Genomic DNA, 20,068 nt, shown 5'->3' with positions numbered 1-20,068 from the left:
GGGAGCATGCAGCTAACCAGACAAGTGTGGTGGAACATGTCCCTATGCCAGGTCCTTCTTAGCCAGCCATATACTCTGGCTTCTCTACAGTTCGAATAAATCTTTCTAAGACTAAGGCTTAGAGGGTAGTGGCATTGCCCGCTCCCTCCGAGGGTCTGTGAGAGGTTTGTTCGGGTGAGGAGGAACAGAATTTTTTTTATTTTTGACTGGCTTTCTTCAGCTCGGCAACTTTTTGGAAGACTAATGCTCAGTCTGGTTTTGGCTTGCCCAATCCAGGCCGAGATTTTGTTGACTGTTGAGAGCAGTTTTTTCTTTTTCAGGCGGTTCCCGTTTTTTTCTTTTTCAGGCGGTTCCGGCTTTTCCAGACGTTCCTGGAGTTAGAGAGAAGGAGGACCTACCATCCAGACAACCTTTGAGGACCCTTTGATGACCTAGACGACCTCATCCCCAGCCCTTGATTGTAATCGAGATCCAGACCGAGAGAGCAGCAGGCGCCCAGCAGAGGGCGCCATCTGGGAGGAGCAGAGGGCGGCCCCGGACCCCGAGGAGGCGTCACAGCCACGATTCTTCCTACGTGGTCTCGGTGCCAAGCAGCGCCCCCTACTCCGCCAGGGAAGGACACCGTTCACCTGGGGAGGGGGTCCCTCTTGCGAGGCGACCATCTCCTCAGGGACTAAAGTAATAGTTCCTTCAACTGCCCAGATTTGCTGCTTACGTTGTCTCTTTTCCGTAGAGAGAGACAACCCGGACGTCCAGAGGCTTCTCCCACCCCAATCGGAGGAGCCAGCTGAAGGATGGCGTTCCGGCCAACCCAGGAAACCAGGAGGCACAATGCGGTGCGCTTCACAAGAAACAAGCAAGATGAAACGGAACCAGGACTGACGAGACTGGAGTTCAGCCGGACCATTCTTCAGAGGGGTATGGGTTTTTCCCCTTCTGACTTGAATTGTTTGGTGAAATTGCCAGGGCTTAAGGAAGTGTTTGAGGTCAGTTTTAGGAACCCCCAAAAGTTACAAGAAATGTGGTCCTTTTGGGGGGAGAATAAATATCTCGCTCCATACAAAGAATTTTGTGTGGATGCACTGACAGACAGAGAAATGAAAGTTGTTACTGTCCAATTTTTCAATGAGGCTGTTAGCGACTATGATATTACAACATGGCTTAACCGCTATGGGAGGGTGTCATCAGAAGGGAGGAAAATTACAGATGAAGATGGGGTTTGGACAGGAGCCAGAAAGTGGCTGGTACGCCTTAATGTTGATCCATCGGGCATTGGAGGCGTCCGCCACATTCCAAACTCCATAGTGTTAGGGCCCAACAGAGGGCTGGTATTCTATAATGGGATGCCAAAACTCTGCAGGAAATGTGGGGAATTAGGACACCTGACGGCCGCGTGTACTGTAGTCAAGTGCAGGAACTGCGGCGCCCCCCACGAGACCAGCCACTGCAGAGAAGAGAGGCAGTGCAATTTGTGTGGAAATAAGGGGCACCTGTTTAAGGACTGCCCCTCTTCCTATGCCAACATGGCCAGAGCCAGCAAGGCAAACATGAACAAGCCTAGGCCTGAGCAGGAAGAGGGAGCAAGTAACAAAGATCAGTCCACATCACCACCAACAGTATCCAAGACCCAGACTCCAGCACCACCATCATCACCAGCACCCCCTCACCCCCCCGCCCCCGAGACATGTCCCGTTTTACGAGGACCCCTTCCCCCAGCCCAGAGAGAGAGTACAACAGCCACTCCACTAGCTCCTCCAGTAGCTCCTCTGATGCAGAACACGAGTCAGGGAGGGAGCCCGGACCCAGCAGCGGCCCCCCCCTGAGTAGGGCCCTCTCAGCGCCAGCACTCCCCCTCGGCTCTCGTTATGACGCCATAAGGATTGAGTCCGTGGGGGAGGAAAGCGAAAGCGACAGTGAAAGTGAGAGTGAGAAGGAGGGGAAGGGAGTGAAGAACCAGCAGAGGGTGGGGAAAAGAAAGGGTAGAGACGAGGGGGGGAAAAGAAAGAAGATCAGGATCAAAGACAGCAAGTTGCAGGTGGCCCCCATAGATCCAAAACCAGCTAATGTCCACACAAAGTCCCCAGTCTTGCCCTCGCAGGCAGAGACGGAGGCGAGTGGGACGGCTACACTGCCGCCTAGTGGGCAGGTAGCAGCCAGCCAGGGCATCCCCAGCCAGCCTTCCCAGTCGTTGGCACAAACCCTAGCACACCTCGCAGAAGAGGTGTTCACTAATGCACCGAGGGAGAGGTCGGGGTCAACACCTTCCCTGACCAGCAGTACCTCGGTAGCAATGACCCTCTTCAAGCGAAGGGCCTCCCTTCAAAGCATCCTTGACCCCCTCCCTTGTATGGGCAAAACCAGGGGCCCCCTAGAGGTCCTCCTAGATACAGCACTGGAGGACATGGGAATACCCCTGGACGCGGTAAGCCAGAAGTCTGCTAACAGCTCCAATTCAACAGACGGTAACAGCCAAAGAATGCTGTCTGTCATAACCCCCCCCAGGACAAAGCTGACCCACACGTTCCGAGGGGCCCTGAGCAAGTTCCACCAGACTTACCTTGTGGGGAGTTGAATAGCCCCAACAACTCCACGTACTGTGCATATAAAGACGGTGCCTTCTTGGACGAGGCAGCAGTGAGTACCTTCTCAGGGGTGATGGGAGTTGCAAATAAGCCCAAGCCCCCTCGAAGCAAGCGTAGAGCTAAGAGTAGGAAGAGTGTCCTGACCTCCCAATCATAGTCGCTATGGGGTGGACGCAGCGACTCCTTTTCTTGTTAGCTACCCTGATGGCCCTGATATGTGTGTCTGTTAATGTCAGGAGCATCAGGGAGACACAAAAAAGATTTGATGTACTAAACTATCTAGCTAACTTGAAAGCAGATCTCATCTTTCTGCAGGAGTGTGGTATTTCGTCGAGCCCTGATTATAGGGACCTGAAGGAGAGTTGGACCCTGGGGGACTCCTTCTGGTCGGGCTCCAACATAGCCAGAGCCGACGGAGTAGGTATCCTGTTTAAAAACCCTTTTATTACCTCCCGCAGCAGCAGGGAGGTAGAACCTGGTAGAATTCTGAGCGTGGATGTGACATACAACAACACTCCCCTCAGACTGGTCAATGTCTACGCACCCACTAACCAAAACGAAAGAGTTCAATTTTTTCCACAGCTGCGTCCACTCCTGCTGGGGAACGTACCCGTCATCGTGTCAGGTGACTTCAATTGTGCTCTGAGGGACGTAGACCGGAGCAGGCCACGCAACGACCGCTCTAGTAGAGTTTTGTCCTCCGTAATATCTGATTTCTCCCTGTGTGATGCAGGTAAGGACCTGGTGCCTCCCTTTACCTGGGTGAGGTCATCTGGGACCTCCTTCTCCCGTATAGATCTCGTCCTGCATACCAGCTCCCTTACGAAGACGGCAGTAGACACCCAGGCCGTCTTCTTCTCTGACCATAGGCTCCTGCAGGTAACATTGCAGGTCCCTCAGACCTCCCAGATGGGGTCAGGGGTCTGGAAATTAAACACCTCCTTACTCGATGACCCCTCCATAGCTGCAGCCTATAAGAGCAGGCTTGTTGAGTGGACCACTTTGCGTGACCTATTCAACTCCCCTATAGAGTGGTGGGAGATGGTCAAAATCAGAACTAAGGGTTATTTCATAGCAGCAGGCAAGAGGAAAGCAAAAGAAAGGAGAGCCAAATATAAATACCTGAATGCTGCCCTCCAGCGTCTGAGCCTGCTTCAGCTTCGGGGTTTCCCTGTAAGCGACGAGATAGCCCAGACCAAGCTAGATCTTTCAGTGCTTTGTAGGGAGGAACAACGAAAGGTCATGCACAATGCAAAAGTGCAAAAAATGGAGGAAGACGAAAAGTGTACTCGCTTCTTCTTCCAGAAAACGAGGGAGAAGCGGCACTTGATGTCCTCCATGCTCGACAGCAGGGGGAGGATAGTAGAGGATAGTGAGGGAGTGAAAAAAGTGGTAGAGAACTTCTATAGGGACCTGTATAACATCAAAGCTACAGATGACACCCTGATAGAGTGGTTCCTGAGCCAGTTGGAGCCTGACTCAGTGCGGGACGAGGAGGAGGAGGAGAAGGACCCAGAACTCACGCTGGAGGAGCTCACCCAGGCGGTTAAGACCATGAACACCGGTAAGACGCCAGGTCCAGATGGCATCCCGGGTGAGTATTACCATCTTTTTTGGGACACGCTAAAAGTCCATTTAGCGGAGGTCTACAGAGCGGTCTACAGGGAGAAGCGGTTGGGCCCTTCTATGCGGGAGAGTGTAATTACTCTCCTTCATAAGAAAGGGGAAGTTAAAGATCTACGGAATTGGCGCCCAATCAGCCTCCTTTGCGTGGATTACAAGATACTAGCCAAAGCTCTGATGCTCCGGCTACAAGTACACCTCCCTTTGGTCATTGGCCCCGACCAGGCTTGTGGCGTCCCAGGGAGGTCCATCACGGATATTTTAATGTTAACAAGGGACATTCTGGCTTATTCTAGAGAACGGAACCATCCCCTCTGCCTGTTCAACCTTGACCAGGAGAAGGCGTTCGATAGGGTAAGCCATGAATATATGTACAAAGTGATGGACCAGATGAAATTCGCTCCTGGACTTAGGGAGTGGGTTAAAACCATATATACAAACATTAGTACCCGAGTCTTGGTGAACAGGCACCTGACTGGTAAAATATCTATCCAGTCAGGGGTCAGACAGGGTTGCCCACTATCCCCACTGCTATATGTCGTGTGCATTGAACCCCTCCTGCAGGCAATTCGTAGGGATACCAATATAACTGGTTTCCAGCTGCCTGGATCCAACGGGGTCCAGGTCAAAACAACAGCATATATGGACGATGTGTCACTCATTTGCACCAACACATCGTCGGTACCTCGGATTAGTAATATCCTTGAGAAGTACTGCACGGCGACCGGGGCAGTGATTAATAAGTCCAAGAGCTAAGTCTACGTGTCTAAAAATTGGCAGGTAGATAGGGAACTGTCGGACATGTACCCTGTCAAAAAGGACAAAATCAAGATTCTGGGCCTCATTTTCGAGAACAATAGCTCGGGGGCCCAGAGCTGGACGGCGGCCATTAACCAGGTCCGTAAAAAGATTGGCGGATGGAGCACAAGATCCTTAACAATGACGGGTAGAGTATTAATAACCAAGTCTATACTGTTCCCCATCCTCTCTTATGTAGGAAAAATCTTTCCCCCAGACAGGACCACCAAAAAAGTGGTGGACCGCATTATCCACCGCTTTATCTGGGGCAGCAAGATGGAGAGGGTAAAGCGAGCCACCCTGAGTAAAGCCGACAAGAAGGGAGGTAAGGGGGTCCCGGACGTTGTGCAGCTCACCCGAGTGCAGGGGCTCACGCAAACTATCAAGAACATCCAGGCCCTGGACAGGAAGGTATGTTACATGAATCGTTTCTATTTTGCCACCTGTCTCAGGGCCTTGGGCCTCTGCACTATTGATAACACCGTGCCGTACTCCTGGGACCCCCCATTGTATTATAGAACCTTAAGGGACACTATATATAAATTGGGCTTAGATAAAGCAAAATTGGCCTCCTGGGAATACAAGGCTGTAACTAAATATCTTGCCGGTTCCCAGGAAATTGAAAAAGTAGCTACTTTCTCCCTCACCCAAAGCCAAAAAATCTGGGAGAATGTGTCTCACAGCTGCCTCAGTAATGTCCAGAAGGATATAGCATGGAACACCGTCCACAGTGCACTCCCCACTCGAGCGTTCATGTTCAGGAGGGGACTAGCCCAAGTAGAAACATGCCCCTATGCAAAGTGCCGCAAGAGAGAAACACCAGCCCATATCTTCTGGGAGTGTGATGTGGCTGGCAGTGTCTGGCTCTCTGTCTCTGTCTTCCTAAACAGGTTTGCTGACACGGCCAAGATGACCGCTGAGACTGTGCTCTATGGGCCTGCGGGAGGAATCGATACCAGCACAGCTAAGTGCGTTTGGCATGTCATCAATGTTGTCAAGCAGATCCTGTGGGAAGGCTGTAACGTCTGTGTCTATCACAAGCAGGAGCTAGACACTATCACCACGACCAGAAGGGCACAAACTCTTATCAAGGACTTTGTAATTCTGGACATCCGGACCCTCGGGAAGGACAAGGCCTGCGCGGAGTGGAGGATCGCCGGACTTCAGGACGTGAAGATGGAATAAAGGAAAAAACTGGAACCGCTAGCTCCTAGGAGCGGGACTACGGGGCACCGCTAAGCCTTTTATTTATTTTGTCATGCCAGCATTCCGCCCTTTTTAGCTGGCATGACCGTTTTTTCAACGGTGCCCTGGTTTTATGTAGTCTTTTTGTTTCAGTTTTATGGACTTTTATTTGATTTACGTTGAATGTTTTATTTGATTTTGTTTTGTTTTGTTTTATGTATCTTTAAGATTTTTAATGTAAACTATTAAAAGTTACATTTTAAGTGTTTTAAAATTTTAGAATTTTAACTCACTGTTCTATACACTGTCCCTTTTCCCCTGTCCCTGTTTTAGATCTAGTTTTATGTTCACTTTTGAACTTTTTTAGAGAGCACTCCCCGGCCCTCACAAACACTGGTTTTTTATAGATGGTTCTTTTTTTCCAGTCACTTTTAAAGCAGCACAGGTTTTTTTCATGTTGATTTTAATCTGTGTCTGTTTTAACCATGTACAAAGCACAATTGTCTTGGTGTTTTTAAATGTATTTTAAATGCTTTTAAAACAAAATGTATGTCTGTATGCATGAATGTCATCTTTAAAAGAAATGTTAAATGAATGAAAAAAACGAATGGGTGTAAATGTAAAAAATGTAAAATCTCTTTCTCTCTTTCTTTCTCTCTTTCTCTCTTTCTTTCTCTCTTTCTTTCTTGCTGTCTTTCTTTCTTTTATTCACATGTGGTGATGATGTAGACAGCAGCAGGTTGTTTCCTGGGAGCATGCAGCTAACCAGACAAGTGTGGTGGAACATGTCCCTATGCCAGGACCTTCTTAGCAAGCCAGCCAGCCAGCGAGGCACAGTTGTAGTTACCCAAGGCACCTTGCACAGCATAGCAGCTTGGCATGACTATTTGTAAGACGCACTCCGCCAGTTTATGTTTTGTTTTTGGTGTTATGTGTGTGTTTTTGCTTTGTTTTGTTTCCTCCTGCTTAAATTGCACATTTCCCCTCTGGAAGCAGCAGCCCGTTTTTTGGGGGTCTGCTTGTGCTTGGAATTTTGCACCCACCTTTGAATCCCCCTGTGCCGTCCGGGCTGGGGGGCCCCGGGCAAGGGCCAAGTCGCCATCGCTTCTCGGCCTTTTGGCTAAGATCAAGTGTAGTATCTGTTCTTATCAGTTTAATATCTGATAAGTCCCCTATCAGGGGACCATATATTAAATTGATTTTTGGAATCGGGAGATGGAACAGGGGCTTGCTCCGTCCACTCCACGCATCGGCCCGGTATTGCAGTACCTCCGGGAACGGTGCACACCTTTCTCTAACGTTGGTCAAAGTCAGATCTGGATCTCTCCTGTGAGCATTTTGTCTACCCCTGCTGGAGGGAGAGTGCCAGTGTTGATGCAAGTTTTCCCGCCGTTTTACTTCTTTTTTTTATTCTTTCTCTCTTTCTTTCTTTCTCTCTTTCTTTCTCTCTTTCTCTCTTTCTTTCTTGCTGTCTTTCTTTCTTTTATTCACATGTGGTGATGATGTAGACAGCAGCAGGTTGTTTCCTGGGAGCATGCAGCTAACCAGACAAGTGTGGTGGAACATGTCCCTATGCCAGGACCTTCTTAGCAAGCCAGCCAGCCAGCGAGGCACAGTTGTAGTTACCCAAGGCACCTTGCACAGCATAGCAGCTTGGCATGACTATTTGTAGGACGCACTCCGCCAGTTTATGTTTTGTTTTTGGTGTTATGTGTGTGTTTTTGCTTTGTTTTGTTTTCTCCTGCTTAAATTGCACATTTCCCCTCTGGAAGCAGCAGCCCGTTTTTTTGGGGTCTGCTTGTGCTTGAAATTTTGCACCCACCTTTGAATCCCCCTGTGCCGTCCGGGCTGGGGGGCCCCGGGCAAGGGCCAAGTCGCCATCGCTTCTCGGCCTTTTGGCTAAGATCAAGTGTAGTATCTGTTCTTATCAGTTTAATATCTGATACGTCCCCTATCAGGGGACCATATATTAAATTGATTTTTGGAATCGGGAGATGGAACAGGGGCTTGCTCCGTCCACTCCACGCATCGGCCCGGTATTGCAGTACCTCCGGGAACGGTGCACACCTTTCTCTAACGTTGGTCAAAGTCAGATCTGGATCTCTCATGTGAGCATTTTGTCTACCCCTGCTGGAGGGAGAGTGCCAGTGTTGATGCAAGTTTTCCCGCCGTTTTACTTCTTTTTTTTTTCTTTCTCTCTTTCTTTCTTTCTCTTTCTTTCTCTCTTTCTTTCTTGCTGTCTTTCTTTCTTTTATTCACATGTGGTGATGATGTAGACAGCAGCAGTTTGTTTCCTGGGAGCATGCAGCTAACCAGACAAGTGTGGTGGAACATGTCCCTATGCCAGGTCCTTCTTAGCCAGCCATATACTCTGGCTTCTCTTCAGTTCGAATAAATCTTTCTAAGACTAAGGCTTAGAGGGTAGTGGCATTGCCCGCTCCCTCCGAGGGTCTGTGAGAGGTTTGTTCGGGTGAGGAGGAACAGAATTTTTTTTATTTTTGACTGGCTTTCTTCAGCTCGGCAACTTTTTGGAAGACTAATGCTCAGTCTGGTTTTGGCTTGCCCAATCCAGGCCGAGGGTCTTTCAAGATTTTGTTGACTGTTGAGAGCAGTTTTTTCTTTTTCAGGCGGTTCCCGTTTTTTTCTTTTTCAGGCGGTTCCGGCTTTTCCAGACGTTCCTGGAGTTAGAGAGAAGGAGGACCTACCATCCAGACGACCTTTGAGGACCCTTTGATGACCTAGACGACCTCATCCCCAGCCCTTGATTGTAATCGAGATCCAGACCGAGAGAGCAGCAGGCGCCCAGCAGAGGGCGCCATCTGGGAGGAGCAGAGGGCGGCCCCGGACCCCGAGGAGGCGTCACAGCCACGATTCTTCCTACGTGGTCTCGGTGCCAAGCAGCGCCCCCTACTCCGCCAGGGAAGGACACCGTTCACCTGGGGAGGGGGTCCCTCTTGCGAGGCGACCATCTCCTCAGGGACTAAAGTAATAGTTCCTTCAACTGCCCAGATTTGCTGCTTACGTTGTCTCTTTTTCGTAGAGAGAGACAACCCGGACGTCCAGAGGCTTCTCCCACCCCAATCGGAGGAGCCAGCTGAAGGATGGCGTTCCGGCCAACCCAGGAGACCAGGAGGCACAATGCGGTGCGCTTCACAAGGACCCAGCAAGAGGAAACGGAACCAGGACTGACGAGACTGGAGTTCAGCCGGACCATTCTTCAGAGGGGTATGGGTTTTTCCCCTTCTGACTTGAATTGTTTGGTGAAATTGCCAGGGCTTAAGGAAGTGTTTGAGGTCAGTTTTAGGAACCCCCAAAAGTTACAAGAAATGTGGTCCTTTTGGGGGGAGAATAAATATCTCGCTCCATACAAAGAATTTTGTGTGGATGCTCTGACAGACAGAGAAATGAAAGTTGTTACTGTCCAATTTTTCAATGAGGCTGTTAGCGACTATGATATTACAACATGGCTTAACCGCTATGGGAGGGTGTCATCAGAAGGGAGGAAAATTACAGACGAAGATGGGGTTTGGACAGGAGCCAGAAAGTGGCTGGTACGCCTTAATGTTGATCCATCGGGCATTGGAGGCGTCCGCCACATTCCAAACTCCATAGTGTTAGGGCCCAACAGAGGGCTGGTATTCTATAATGGGATGCCAAAACTCTGCAGGAAATGTGGGGAATTAGGACACCTGGCGGCCGCGTGTACTGTAGTCAAGTGCAGGAACTGCGGCGCCCCCCACGAGACCAGCCACTGCAGAGAAGAGAGGCAGTGCAATTTGTGTGGAAAGAAGGGGCACCTGTTTAAGGACTGCCCCTCTTCCTATGCCAACATGGCCAGAGCCAGCAAGGCAAATACGAACAAGCCTAGGCCTGAGCAGGAAGAGGGAGCAAGTAACAAAGATCAGTCCACATCACCACCAACAGTATCCAAGACCCAGACTCCAGCACCACCATCATCACCAGCACCCCCCTCACCCCCCCGCCCCCGAGACATGTCCCGTTTTACGAGGACCCCTTCCCCCAGCCCAGAGAGAGAGTACAACAGCCACTCCACTAGCTCCTCCAGTAGCTCCTCTGATGCAGAACACGAGGCAGGGAGGGAGCCCGGATCCAGCAGCGGCCCCCCCCTGAGTAGGGCCCTCTCAGCGCCAGCACTCCCCCTCGGCTCTCGTTATGACGCCATAAGGATTGAGTCCGTGGGGGAGGAAAGCGAAAGCGACAGTGAAAGTGAGAGTGAGAAGGAGGGGAAGGAAGTGAAGAACCAGCAGAGGGTGGGGAAAAGAAAGGGTAGAGACGAGGGGGGGAAAAGAAAGAAGATCAGGATCAAAGACGGCAAGTTGCAGGTGGCCCCCATAGATCCAAAACCAGCTAATGTCCACACAAAGTCCCCAGTCTTGCCCTCGCAGGCAGAGACGGAGGCGAGTGGGACGGCTACACTGCCGCCTAGTGGGCAGGTAGCAGCCAGCCAGGGCATCCCCAGCCAGCCTTCCCAGTCGTTGGCACAAACCCTAGCACACCTCGCAGAAGAGGTGTTCACTAATGCACCGAGGGAGAGGTCGGGGTCAACACCTTCCCTGACCAGCAGTACCTCGGTAGCAATGACCCTCTTCAAGCGAAGGGCCTCCCTTCAAAGCATCCTTGACCCCCTCCCTTGTATGGGCAAAACCAGGGGCCCCCTAGAGGTCCTCCTAGATACAGCACTGGAGGACATGGGAATACCCCTGGACGCGGTAAGCCAGAAGTCTGCTAACAGCTCCAATTCAACAGACGGTAACAGCCAAAGAATGCTGTCTGTCATAACCCCCCCCCAGGACAAAGCTGACCCACACGTTCCGAGGGGCCCTGAGCAAGTTCCACCAGACTTACCTTGTGGGGAGTTGAATAGCCCCAACAACTCCACGTACTGTGCATATAAAGACGGTGCCTTCTTGGACGAGGCAGCAGTGAGTACCTTCTCAGGGGTGATGGGAGTTGCAAATAAGCCCAAGCCCCCTCGAAGCAAGCGTAGAGCTAAGAGTAGGAAGAGTGTCCCGACCTCCCAATCATAGTTGCTATGGGGTGGACGCAGCGACTCCTTTTCTTGTTAGCTACCCTGATGGCCCTGATATGTGTGTCTGTTAATGTCAGGAGCATCAGGGAGACACAAAAAAGATTTGATGTACTAAACTATCTAGCTAACTTGAAAGCAGATCTCATCTTTCTGCAGGAGTGTGGTATTTCGTCAAGCCCTGATTATAGGGACCTGAAGGAGAGTTGGACCCTGGGGGACTCCTTCTGGTCGGGCTCCAACATAGCCAGAGCCGACGGAGTAGGTATCCTGTTTAAAAACCCATTTATTACCTCCCGCAGCAGCAGGGAGGTAGAACCTGGTAGAATTCTGAGCGTGGATGTGACATACAACAACACTCCCCTCAGACTGGTCAATGTCTACGCACCCACTAACCAAAACGAAAGAGTTCAATTTTTTCCACAGCTGCGTCCACTCCTGCTGGGGAACGTACCCGTCATCGTGTCAGGTGACTTCAATTGTGCTCTGAGGGACGTAGACCGGAGCAGGCCACGCAACGACCGCTCTAGTAGAGTTTTGTCCTCCGTAATATCTGATTTCTCCCTGTGTGATGCAGGTAAGGACCTGGTGCCTCCCTTTACCTGGGTGAGCTCATCTGGGACCTCCTTCTCCCGTATAGATCTCGTCCTGCATACCAGCTCCCTTACGAAGACGGCAGTAGACACCCAGGCCGTCTTCTTCTCTGACCATAGGCTCCTGCAGGTAACATTGCAGGTCCCTCAGACCTCCCAGATGGGGTCAGGGGTCTGGAAATTAAACACCTCCTTACTCGATGACCCCTCCATAGCTGCAGCCTATAAGAGCAGGCTTGTTGAGTGGACCACTTTGCGTGACCTATTCAACTCCCCTATAGAGTGGTGGGAGATGGTCAAAATGAGAACTAAGGGTTATTTCATAGCAGCAGGCAAGAGGAAAGCAAAAGAAAGGAGGGCCAAATATAAACACCTGAATGCTGCCCTCCAGCGTCTGAGCCTGCTTCAGCTTCGGGGGTTCCCTGTAAGCGACGAGATAGCCCAGACCAAGCTAGATCTTTCAGTGCTTTGTAGGGAGGAACAACGAAAGGTCATGCACAATGCAAAAGTGCAAAAAATGGAGGAAGACGAAAAGTGTACTCGCTTCTTCTTCCAGAAAACGAGGGAGAAGCGGCACTTGATGTCCTCCATGCTCGACAGCAGGGGGAGGATAGTAGAGGATAGTGAGGGAGTGAAAAAAGTGGTAGAGAACTTCTATAGGGACCTGTATAACATCAAAGCTACAGATGACACCCTGATAGAGTGGTTCCTGAGCCAGTTGGAGCCTGACTCAGTGCGGGACGAGGAGGAGGAGGAGGAGAAGGACCCAGAACTCACGCTGGAGGAGCTCACCCAGGCGGTTAAGACCATGAACACCGGTAAGACGCCAGGTCCAGATGGCATCCCGGGTGAGTATTACCATCTTTTTTGGGACACGCTAAAAGTCCATTTAGCGGAGGTCTACAGAGCGGTCTACAGGGAGAAGCGGTTGGGCCCTTCTATGCGGGAGAGTGTAATTACTCTCCTTCATAAGAAAGGGGAAGTTAAAGATCTACGGAATTGGCGCCCAATCAGCCTCCTTTGCGTGGATTACAAGATACTAGCCAAAGCTCTGATGCTCCGGCTACAAGTACACCTCCCTTTGGTCATTGGCCCCGACCAGGCTTGTGGCGTCCCAGGGAGGTCCATCACGGATATTTTAATGTTAACAAGGGACATTCTGGCTTATTCTAGAGAACGGAACCATCCCCTCTGCCTGTTCAACCTTGACCAGGAGAAGGCGTTCGATAGGGTAAGCCATGAATATATGTACAAAGTGATGGACCAGATGAAATTCGCTCCTAGACTTAGGGAGTGGGTTAAAACCATATATACAAACATTAGTACCCGAGTCTTGGTGAACAGGCACCTGACTGGTAAAATATCTATCCAGTCAGGGGTCAGACAGGGTTGCCCACTATCCCCACTGCTATATGTCGTGTGCATTGAACCCCTCCTGCAGGCAATTCGTAGGGATACCAATATAACTGGTTTCCAGCTGCCTGGATCCAACGGGGTCCAGGTCAAAACAACAGCATATATGGACGATGTGTCACTCATTTGCACCAACACATCGTCGGTACCTCGGATTAGTAATATCCTTGAGAAGTACTGCACGGCGACCATGGCAGTGATTAATAAGTCCAAGAGCGAAGTCTACGTGTCTATAAATTGGCAGGTAGATAGGGAACTGTCGGACATGTACCCTGTCAAAAAGGACAAAATCAAGATTCTGGGCCTCATTTTCGAGAACAATAGCTCGGGGGCCCAGAGCTGGACGGCGGCCATTAACCAGGTCCGTAAAAAGATTGGCGGATGGAGCACAAGATCCTTAACAATGACGGGTAGAGTATTAATAACCAAGTCTATACTGTTCCCCATCCTCTCTTATGTAGGAAAAATCTTTCCCCCAGACAGGACCACCAAAAAAGTGGTGGACCGCATTATCCACCGCTTTATCTGGGGCAGCAAGATGGAGAGGGTAAAGCGAGCCACCCTGAGTAAAGCCGACAAGAAGGGAGGTAAGGGGGTCCCGGACGTTGTGCAGCTCACCCGAGTGCAGGGGCTCACGCAAACTATCAAGAACATCCAGGCCCTGGACAGGAAGGTATGTTACATGAATCGTTTCTATTTTGCCACCTGTCTCAGGGCCTTGGGCCTCTGCACTATTGATAACACCGTGCCGTACTCCTGGGACCCCCCATTGTATTATAGAACCTTAAGGGACACTATATATAAATTGGGCTTAGATAAAGCAAAATTGGCCTCCTGGGAATACAAGGCTGTAACTAAATATCTTGCCACTTCCCAGGAAATTGAAAAAGTAGCTACTTTCTCCCTCACCCAAAGCCAAAAAATCTGGGAGAATGTGTCTCACAGTTGCCTCAGTAATGTCCAGAAGGATATAGCATGGAACACCGTCCACAGTGCACTCCCCACTCGAGCGTTCATGTTCAGGAGGGGACTAGCCCAAGTAGAAACATGCCCCTATGCAAAGTGCCGCAAGAGAGAAACACCAGCCCATATCTTCTGGGAGTGTGATGTGGCTGGCAGTGTCTGGCTCTCTGTCTCTGTCTTCCTAAACAGGTTTGCTGACACGGCCAAGATGACCGCTGAGACTGTGCTCTATGGGCCTGCGGGAGGAATCACTACCAGCACAGCTAAGTGCGTTTGGCATGTCATCAATGTTGTCAAGCAGATCCTGTGGGAAGGCCGTAACGTCTGTGTCTATCACAAGCAGGAGCTAGACACTATCACCATGACCAGAAGGGCACAAACTCTTATCAAGGACTTTGTAATTCTGGACATCCGGACCCTCGGGAAGGACAAGGCCTGCGCGGAGTGGAGGATCGCCGGACTTCAGGACGTGAAGATGGAATAAAGGAAAAAACTGGAACCGCTAGCTCCTAGGAGCGGGACTACGGGGCACCGCTAAGCCTTTTATTTATTTTGTCATGCCAGCATTCCGCCCTTTTTAGCTGGCATGACCGTTTTTCAACGGTGCCCTGGTTTTATGTAGTCTTTTTGTTTCAGTTTTATGGACCTTTGATTTAATTTGAATGTTTTATTTGATTTTGTTTTGTTTTGTTTTATGTATCTTTAAGATTTTTAATGTAAACTATTAAAAGTTACATTTTAAGTGTTTTAAAATTTTAGAATTTTAACTCACTGTTTATACACTGTCCCTTTTCCCCTGTCCCTGTTTTAGATCTAGGTTTATGTTCACTTTTTTAGAGAGCACTCCCCGGCCCTCACAAGCACTGGTTTTTTATAGATGGTTCTTTTTTTCCAGTCACTTTTAAAACAGCACAGGTTTTTTTCATGTTGATTTTAATCTGTGTCTGTTTTAACCATGTACAAAGCACAATTGTCTTGGTGTTTTTAAATGTATTTTAAATGCTTTTAAAACAAAATGTATGTCTGTATGCATGAATGTCATCTTTAAAAGAAATGTAAAATGAATGAAAAAACGAATGGGTGTAAATGTAAAAAAATGTAAAATCTCAATAAAAGAGTATTTAATATCTGATACGTCCCCTATCAGGGGACCATATATTAAATTGATTTTTGGAATCGGGAGATGGAACAGGGGCTTGCTCCGTCCACTCCACGCATCGGCCCGGTATTGCAGTACCTCCGGGAACGGTGCACACCTTTCTCTAACGTTGGTCAAAGTCAGATCTGGATCTCTCCTGTGAGCATTTTGTCTACCCCTGCTGGAGGGAGAGTGCCAGTGTTGATGCAAGTTTTCCCGCCGTTTTACTTCTTTTTTTTTTCTTTCTCTCTTTCTTTCTTTCTCTCTTTCTTTCTCTCTTTCTCTCTTTCTTTCTCTCTTTCTTTCTTGCTGTCTTTCTTTCTTTTATTCACATGTGGTGATGATGTAGACAGCAGCAAGTTGTTTCCTGGGAGCATGCAGCTAACCAGACAAGTGTGGTGGAACATGTCCCTATGCCAGGACCTTCTTAGCAAGCCAGCCAGCCAGCGAGGCACAGTTGTAGTTACCCAAGGCACCTTGCACAGCATAGCAGCTTGGCATGACTATTTGTAAGACGCACTCCGCCAGTTTATGTTTTGTTTTTGGTGTTATGTGTGTGTTTTTGCTTTGTTTAGTTTTCTCCTGCTTAAATTGCACATTTCCCCTCTGGAAGCAGCAGCCCGTTTTTTGGGGGTCTGCTTGTGCTTGGAATTTTGCACCCACCTTTGAATCCCCCTGTGCCGTCCGGGCTGGGGGGCCCCGGGCAAGGGCCAAGTCGCCATCGCTTCTCGGCCTTTTGGCTAAGATCAAGTCTGAAATAGGCTAATGATCAGGTATATGTGGCTTGACCGCAGTACCCGGTGGTTTTATTTCTGATAAGATGAGAGGTAATCAAACCCGGTCAGCCTCTTGGGCTGGACTGAAAAATTCGGCAAGATTGTTTTGGAGAGACAGCGGGGAAGAGATGCCAGAGAGGAAAGTCTTTATAAAGACCGTCATCATCGACTGCTTGGGAGTACAGCCTGAGATGATCTTGTGTCTTCAGCGGAACGGGACGGAGAATTACGTGGATGTCACCATGGTCGGGGAGACAAGTTTTAAAGAATTTCTGCAGCGGTGCAAGGAGAAGGAAGACGATGCTCCACTTTCCAATTTTAAAGTGGAGTCACTGAGCCGGAACAATTTCAGGGTTGTGACCGTACATATGTACAACCCTCATGTGACTGATTCCACGGTTGGACTGTTTTTATGCAGGTATGCAAAGGTGATCTCGGGGGCCAAGTACTTGAGGGACGAATTTGGAATATGGACAGGGAAGAGGCAGTTCCAAGTTCTGCTAAATGATGATGAATCTGGATTTGGTGGATTTTATCATCCACCAGCAAATTTTTCAATTGGGGCAGACAGAGGATATCTTTTTTACTCTGGGCAGCCCAGTTTCTGCAGGAAGTGTCAGAGTTTTGGTCACTTGGGAGTGGACTGCTCTCAGGAGAGATGCAGGAACTGTGGTGAGCTGGGACACACAGCGTCCGGGTGTTACAAGCCCAAGTGCTGCAATGCATGTGGAGCTTTGGATCACTTGTTCCGGAATTGTCCCCAGCGCAAGCAGACCTATTCCGAAGCTGCAAGGGGACGGGGAAGGTCGGAGGTAGATGACTCAATTCCACCAAGGGAGGAGGTGTTGGAAGACACTGGGCAGTCTTTTTCGATCCCCGGTAGCCAGGAGGGAAAAGAGGGAGATGGGGTGGCGGATGCAGAGGTTACAGAGCACAGTGAACAGGAGTTGTTAAGCAGCGGAGAGCGGAAAGGAGACGGGGTGATGCAGTGGGGGGACACTCCTGATGCAGAGCGCGGCGGACAGGAAGAGCCCTTTGTTCTGAAAAAACAGAAGAAGAGAAAGAAGACTAAGGAGGAAACAGCAAGTAAATTCTCGGTTTCTCAGGAAACAACCAAGAAACTGGCGGTAATGAACCGCTTCGAGGTGCTGGGGAAACAGGATGAGTCGGGTGTCGGTTCTTCACAGTTGCCAGTTCCAGTCGCTACGGGGGGTGAAGGGTCTTCTCCCTCCCAGGTGCCGGACACAGGGGGAGAAAGAGAAAATAGTCAGTCAGAAACAGTGTGTTTATCTCCTTTGAGCCCAAATCCATACGTGTTGGGGACATTTTTACAAAGAGAACAAAATGAACAGGAATATGTAGATACAGGAAGCATGAGTTCTTCCTAGGAGATTTTGCAATTATCCACAAATATGGGACAGTGAGGTTTCTTTTCTAATTAATTTTTTTTGGGGTTTATGTCCTTAAACTGTATTTCAATTAACACAAGAGGGTTGAGGGATAACATTAAGAGGGCATCGGTTTTTAATTATTTGAGTTCTTTGCATTTTTCCTTTTGTTTTTTGCAGGAGGTGCATTTGAAAGATGCCTCCGATATTGATTTATACAGTAAAGAATGGGGAATGGGGGAGTCAAGGTGGAGTGTGGGGGGTGTCCATTCTTCAGGGGTGGGGGTTTTATTAAAAGACAAGGAGATGGAGGTAGTGCAGTCTGTTTCAGTGGTGCCAGGGCGCATTCTGAGTATTGATGTGAACTGGAGGGGACAAAAGTTGAGAATGATTAATGTATATGCACCTACCGACATGGCTTCTAGAAAAGAATGTTTTCTTGTTTTGCAGGATCTCTTTGTAACAAATAGGCACATTATTATGGGAGGGGATTTTAATGTGTCACTAGATAAGGGGGGTGGGCATGATTATACTGGGGGTATGTTAAAGGGTATTTTATTACAATTTAGTTTGGTTGATGGGTTTAGAAAGTGTAATCCCAAGCTTGAGGGGGTTACTTGGAGGAACTCAAGGGGGGCCAGGAGCCGTATAGATTATTTTTTTGTTTCAAAAGTGTTAAGTGTGGATTCTTGTATTGTGTCTCCAATGTGGTTTTCAGACCATGATACTATTCAGTGTACTATCCAATTTAAGGGACCAGTATTTGGGGGTGGGTTTTGGAAATTGAATTGTGAGTTACTGGGAGATAAATATTTTAGGGATACATTTTTGTTACATTTTAAAGGGTGGGTTGATTTGATAAGATATTCAAAGTCTGTTTTGGAATGGTGGGAGGGGGTGAAAGTCAAAATTAAGATTTTGGCTCAAAAGCATTGCAGGTATAGGTGCAGGAAGGAAAATAAAGGGTTTTTGGATTTGCAGAGGAAACTGGAGAATTTGTATACAAGGGGAAACACAACAGGGAGTTTTGACTTTGATCAGTCACAGGAACTTAAGGGTCAGATACGGAAAGTTTTTGAGAAGAGGGCAAGCATTTTTTTGTTTCGGTGTAAGGGGGAGTTCTTAGAGAAACATGAGACCTGCAGCACTTATTTTTTTAAGCAGGTAAAGGAGGCACAAAAAAAGAGAGTGATTAGGGGGTTGAGGGGAAGGATGGTGTCACGGTGCAGGACACAGCGGGCATGTTGCACTGTGCTAATGGTTTTTATAAAGAACTTTTTTCTGAAAGGGAGGTCAATGTGGAGGTGGGAGGCTCCTTTTTGGAAGTTGTACAGGTTAGGGTGCCAGAGGACGTGAGGGACGATATAGAGGGACCGGTCACTCTTGCAGAATTGGAGGAAGCCCTAAAGCAAATGGCGGATAGGAAAGTGCCAGGGGGTGATGGTCTCCCAAAGGAGTTTTATGTAACTTTTTGGAATGTGATTGGGCCGGTGTTTGTAGAGGTGGTGGGTGAGATTTTTCGCACTGGGGCTCTAAGTAAATCTATGAGGGAAGGTATTATTTCTTTACTTTTTAAAAAAGGAGAGGAGGAAGACCTAAAAAACTGGAGACCAATCACGCTGTTGTCAGTCGATTATAAATTAATTGCAAAGGTCCTGACTGGGCGGTTGAAACAGGCAATGCCTTTTATTGTTGATAAGGACCAAACTTGTGGGGTGGTGGGGAGGTCCATTCATTGGAACCTCCTCCTCACAAGAGATGCAATCAGTTGGGCTGAGGATAGAAAGGTACCGCTAATGTTGGTGAGCCTGGATCAGGAGAAGGCGTTTGATCGGGTGAACCATGGGTTTTTGTTTAGAGTGTTGTCACATCTGGGGTTTGGGAAGAATTTTATGAGGTGGTTAAAAATTATGTACACAGCGGTGGGTAGTAGGGTAAATGTAAATGGCCACTTGGGGGATTGGATTACACAAAGTTCAGGGGTAAGACAGGGCTGTCCACTGTCTCCACTTTTATACGTTCTTTTTATGGAGTCTTTTGCAGAGGCAGTGAGAAGAGACCAAGAAGTGAAAGGGCTTTTGTTACCTGGGAGTGGGGGTGTCTCTGTTAAAATCTCCCAGTATGCGGATGACATCACTCTTTTCCTGACATCAGATAGGAGCCTGGAAAGAGTATTTGAAATTATAGCACTGTATGCTCAGGCCTCAGGGTCAAAATTAAACACAAATAAATCTTCTGTAATGTTTTTTGGGGCGTGGGCTGAAAGGGTGGATACACCGGGTGGTTTACAGAGATGCAATGATGGGTTAAAGCTGTTGGGAATTTCTTTTTATCACAGGGGGAGCGGGGTAAACAATTGGGCAGGTAGGCTGGCAAAATTAAGGTTGAAATTTGGGTTATGGAAATTGAGGAAATTATCTTTTTTGGGGAAAGTTTTGGTTTTAAAGGCTGATGTGTTACCCTCTCTATTGTATTTAGCTTACGTGTTTCCTCTACCTTGTAAGTTTAGGAAAGTATTAACCAAAATGGTTTTTGATTTTGTTTGGGGAGGGAGGTATGAGT

At 48.6% G+C, this 20,068-nt stretch overlaps 2 non-coding genes and 1 pseudogene across 2 annotated transcripts; all 3 read left to right on the top strand.

The window, feature by feature from the left end:
* Positions 1-7,288: 7,288 nt before the first annotated feature.
* Positions 7,289-7,479, top strand: LOC131739234 (U2 spliceosomal RNA). The gene has a single exon (XR_009330401.1). It is a non-coding gene; the product is annotated as a U2 spliceosomal RNA (small nuclear RNA).
* Positions 7,480-8,067: 588 nt separating this feature from the next.
* Positions 8,068-8,258, top strand: LOC131738572 (U2 spliceosomal RNA). The gene has a single exon (XR_009330017.1). It is a non-coding gene; the product is annotated as a U2 spliceosomal RNA (small nuclear RNA).
* Positions 8,259-15,307: 7,049 nt separating this feature from the next.
* LOC131738621 (U2 spliceosomal RNA) lies at positions 15,308-15,463 on the top strand (annotated as a pseudogene).
* The last annotated feature ends 4,605 nt before the right edge of the window (positions 15,464-20,068 follow it).

This window comes from Acipenser ruthenus, chromosome 10, assembly GCF_902713425.1.
Source record: "Acipenser ruthenus chromosome 10, fAciRut3.2 maternal haplotype, whole genome shotgun sequence".
Lineage (NCBI taxonomy): Eukaryota > Metazoa > Chordata > Actinopteri > Acipenseriformes > Acipenseridae > Acipenser > Acipenser ruthenus.
The sequence above is the reverse complement of the archived record's forward strand: the minus strand, read 5'-3'. Positions and strand labels throughout refer to the sequence as shown.